The sequence below is a fragment of the Ixodes scapularis genome, unplaced genomic scaffold (assembly GCF_016920785.2).
Source record: "Ixodes scapularis isolate PalLabHiFi unplaced genomic scaffold, ASM1692078v2 PGA_scaffold7__128_contigs__length_106722199, whole genome shotgun sequence".
Taxonomy (NCBI): domain Eukaryota; kingdom Metazoa; phylum Arthropoda; class Arachnida; order Ixodida; family Ixodidae; genus Ixodes; species Ixodes scapularis.
Genome location: NW_024609882.1, coordinates 47,694,325 through 47,699,290, shown reverse-complemented (window position 1 = coordinate 47,699,290; position 4,966 = coordinate 47,694,325). Strand labels below are relative to the sequence as shown.

The following is a 4,966-nucleotide window of genomic DNA, read 5'->3' as shown; positions in this document are numbered from 1 at the left end:
GCGCGCCGCGACACGCCGTTCCCTTCCGTCATCGGAGGAATTGCACCGACTCTGGACGACAGCAAGCATCTTCGAACCTGGAATCAGTCGTTCGTTTTTTTATTAACTTTTATCTTCGACTGTGACATCACCGTCTCGGGCTATAAAACGACGCAGCGAGACGCTCCTCGACATTGGGCACGGCAGCACTGCCAACATGAGGGCTAACAACCCATTCGTCTTTCTCGTCCATATCCTGCTTGACATTGTGCTGGTGCCGGTGAACGTCAACGAGCTGAACATAGGCAGCGATGCTGCGCGCCGCGACACGCCGTTCCCTTCCGTCATCGGAGGAACTGCACCGACTCTGGACGACAGCAAGCATCTTATCTTCGAACCTGGAATCAGTCGTTCGTTTTTTTATTAACTTTTATCTTCGACTGTGACATCACCGTCTCGGGCTATAAAACGACGCAGCGAGACGCTCCTCGACATTGGGCACGGCAGCACTGCCAACATGAAGGCTAACAACCCATTCGTCTTTCTCGTCCATATCCTGCTTGACATTGTGCTGGTGCCGGTGAACGTCAACGAGCTGAACATAGGCAGCGATGCTGCGCGCCGCGACACGCCGTTCCCTTCCGTCATCGGAGGAATTGCACCGACTCTGGACGACAGCAAGCATCTTATCTTCGAACCTGGAATCAGTCGTTCGTTTTTTTATTAACTTTTATCTTCGACTGTGACATCACCGTCTCGGGCTATAAAACGACGCAGCGAGACGCTCCTCGACATTGGGCACGGCAGCACTGCCAACATGAGGGCTAACAACCCATTCGTCTTTCTCGTCCATATCCTGCTTGACATTGTGCTGGTGCCGGTGAACGTCAACGAGCTGAACATAGGCAGCGATGCTGCGCGCCGCGACACGCCGTTCCCTTCCGTCATCGGAGGAATTGCACCGACTCTGGACGACAGCAAGCATCTTATCTTCGAACCTGGAATCAGTCGTTCGTTTTTTTATTAACTTTTATCTTCGACTGTGACATCACCGTCTCGGGCTATAAAACGACGCAGCGAGACGCTCCTCGACATTGGGCACGGCAGCACTGCCAACATGAGGGCTAACAACCCATTCGTCTTTCTCGTTCATATCCTGCTTGACATTGTGCTGGTGCCGGTGAACGTCAACGAGCTGAACATAGGCAGCGATGCTGCGCGCCGCGACACGCCGTTCCCTTCCGTCATCGGAGGAATTGCACCAACTCTGGACGACAGCAAGCATCTTATCTTAGAACCTGGAATCAGTCGTTCGTTTTTTTATTAACTTTTATCTTTGACTGTGACATCACCGTCTCGGGCTATAAAACGACGCAGCGAGACGCTCCTCGACATTGGGCACGGCAGCACTGCCAACATGAGGGCTAACAACCCATTCGTCTTTCTCGTCCATATCCTGCTTGACATTGTGCTGGTGCCGGTGAACGTCAACGAGCTGAACATAGGCAGCGATGCTGCGCGCCGCGACACGCCGTTCCCTTCCGTCATCGGAGGAATTGCACCGACTCTGGACGACAGCAAGCATCTTATCTTCGAACCTGGAATCAGTCGTTCGTTTTTTTATTAACTTTTATCTTCGACTGTGACATCACCGTCTCGGGCTATAAAACGACGCAGCGAGACGCTCCTCGACATTGGGCACGGCAGCACTGCCAACATGAGGGCTAACAACCCATTCGTCTTTCTCGTCCATATCCTGCTTGACATTTTGCTGGTGCCGGTGAACGTCAACGAGCTGAACATAGGCAGCGATGCTGCGCGCCGCGACACGCCGTTCCCTTCCGTCATCGGAGGAATTGCACCGACTCTGGACGACAGCAAGCATCTTATCTTCGAACCTGGAATCAGTCGTTCGTTTTTTTATTAACTTTTATCTTCGACTGTGACATCACCGTCTCGGGCTATAAAACGACGCAGCGAGACGCTCCTCGACATGGGGCACGGCAGCACTGCCAACATGAGGGCTAACAACCCATTCGTCTTTCTCGTCCATATCCTGCTTGACATTGTGCTGGTGCCGGTGAACGTCAACGAGCTGAACATAGGCAGCGATGCTGCGCGCCGCGACACGCCGTTCCCTTCCGTCATCGGAGGAATTGCACCGACTCTGGACGACAGCAAGCATCTTATCTTCGAACCTGGAATCAGTCGTTCATTTTTTTATTAACTTTTATCTTCGACTGTGACATCACCGTCTCGGGCTATAAAACGACGCAGCGAGACGCTCCTCGACATTGGGCACGGCAGCACTGCCAACATGAGGGCTAACAACCCATTCGTCTTTCTCGTCCATATCCTGCTTGACATTGTGCTGGTGCCGGTGAACGTCAACGAGCTGAACATAGGCAGCGATGCTGCGCGCCGCGACACGCCGTTCCCTTCCGTCATCGGAGGAATTGCACCGACTCTGGACGACAGCAAGCATCTTATCTTCGAACCTGGAATCAGTCGTTCGTTTTTTTATTAACTTTTATCTTCGACTGTGACATCACCGTCTCGGGCTATAAAACGACGCAGCGAGACGCTCCTCGACATTGGGCACGGCAGCACTGCCAACATGAGGGCTAACAACCCATTCGTCTTTCTCGTCCATATCCTGCTTGACATTGTGCTGGTGCCGGTGAACGTCAACGAGCTGAACATAGGCAGCGATGCTGCGCGCCGCGACACGCCGTTCCCTTCCGTCATCGGAGGAATTGCACCGACTCTGGACGACAGCAAGCATCTTATCTTCGAACCTGGAATCAGTCGTTCGTTTTTTTATTAACTTTTATCTTCGACTGTGACATCACCGTCTCGGGCTATAAAACGACGCAGCGAGGCGCTCCTCGACATTGGGCACGGCAGTACTGCCAACATGAGGGCTAACAACCCATTCGTCTTTCTCGTCCATATCCTGCTTGACATTGTGCTGGTGCCGGTGAACGCCAACGAGCTGAACATAGGCAGCGATGCTGCGCGCCGCGACACGCCGTTTCCTTCCGTCATCGGAGGAATTGCACCGACTCTGGACGACAGCAAGCATCTTAACTTCGAACCTGGAATCAGTCGTTCGTTTTTTTATTAACTTTTATCTTCGACTGTGACATCACCGTCTCGGGCTATAAAACGACGCAGCGAGACGCTCCTCGACATTGGGCACGGCAGCACTGCCAACATGAGGGCTAACAACCCATTCGTCTTTCTCGTCCATATCCTGCTTGACATTGTGCTGGTGCCGGTGAACGTCAACGAGCTGAACATAGGCAGCGATGCTGCGCGCCGCGACACGCCGTTCCCTTCCGTCATCGGAGGAATTGCACCGACTCTGGACGACAGCAAGCATCTTATCTTCGAACCTGGAATCAGTCGTTCGTTTTTTTATTAACTTTTATCTTCGACTGTGACATCACCGTCTCGGGCTATAAAACGACGCAGCGAGACGCTCCTCGACATTGGGCACGGCAGCACTGCCAACATGAGGGCTAACAACCCATTTGTCTTTCTCGTCCAGATCCTGCTTGATATTGTGCTGGTGCCGGTGAACGTCAACGAGCTGAACATAGGCAGCGATGCTGCGCGCCGCGACACGCCGTTCCCTTCCGTCATGGGAGGAATTGCACCGACTCTGACGACAGCAAGCATCTTCGAACCTGGAATCAGTCGTTCGTTTTTTTATTAACTTTTATCTTCGACTGTGACATCACCGTCTCGGGCTATAAAACGACGCAGCGAGACGCTCCTCGGCATTGGGCACGGCAGCACTGCCAACATGAGGGCTAACAACCCTTTCGTCTTTCTCGTCCAAGTAAGCAAACGATTTGGCAAGTCCTACCGTAGCAATATAATGTTTGCTTGATTTTGCTGCCGTGCCCACAGTCCTGTTACTTGTGGTTGTGCGATGTGTTTTTCACTCTGAGAATGCTACTTTTGCTGAGTGGGAATGTCGAGGTCAATCCTGGCCCAGAAACAGGCGCTATTTTGCAACAAGTGAAAGAAATCGCCCGGGACATAGATGAAATTAAAAATGAAAAGGCTACAGCAAATGACAGACTTTCTGCGATCGAGCACAAACTGGAAAGTCTCAGTACGCTTCAGAAGAACGTCAGTGCATGTCGGGAGAGAATAACTGAACTTGAAACGACTGTTAAAATTATTACCAGAAAGGTAGACGACTTAGAAAATCGAAGTAGACGGTCGAATCTGATTGTCTACGAAATTAAAGAACAAGAGAACGAAAACAGTCAGACACTCGAAAGAGTAGTCGTAGGTGAAATCCTCGAGAGAATTCTAAACGTACAAATAGCAGGCATCGAAAGAATTCACCGCCTCGGGAAACAGGCTGATAACAAGATCTGACCAGTCATACTCAAACTACTGGACAGCAGAGATAAATCAAAGATACTGGAAAACTGCGTCAAACTGAAAGGAACACATTTTTCAATCGGTGAAGACTTCTCCCGACACGTAAAGCAAATACGTAAGAAGCTTTGGGACCGCACTAAAGCAAACCGAGAAAAGCGAGAAAAGGTTTTCTTAACATTTGATAAGGTTCGCATAAATGGGCATCTCTATGCGTGGGATGAGATAAAACAAGACATAATTCCCGTGGAAAAAAACGATGTTCCCGACGAAAACTAACCGAAAGCCACATTCTACCGTCTAAGCTTACAGTCGTTAATAGAAATCCAAGGAGTCTCCAAAATAAAGCATATGGGTTAGAATCCCTTCTCTTAGAGTACAATCCACACATAGTTACAATCACAGAAACGTGGTTCCATCCCTTAATACTTGATAGCGAAATTGTTCCACCAAAGAACATCCTTCTGAGAAAAGACAGAGCAGGGGTGGCGGAGTAGCAATACCTCTAAAACGAGGTATCCCCTACGAACATATGCCTGATGTGAAAGATGTTGAATCTTTATGTGCAAAGTGTCATTCGATCATT

At 50.3% G+C, this 4,966-nt stretch overlaps 1 pseudogene; it reads left to right on the top strand.

Annotated features, from left to right (window-relative positions):
• The first annotated feature begins 3,775 nt into the window (after window positions 1–3,775).
• LOC120837964 lies at window positions 3,776–4,638 on the top strand (annotated as a pseudogene).
• Window positions 4,639–4,966: the final 328 nt, after the last annotated feature.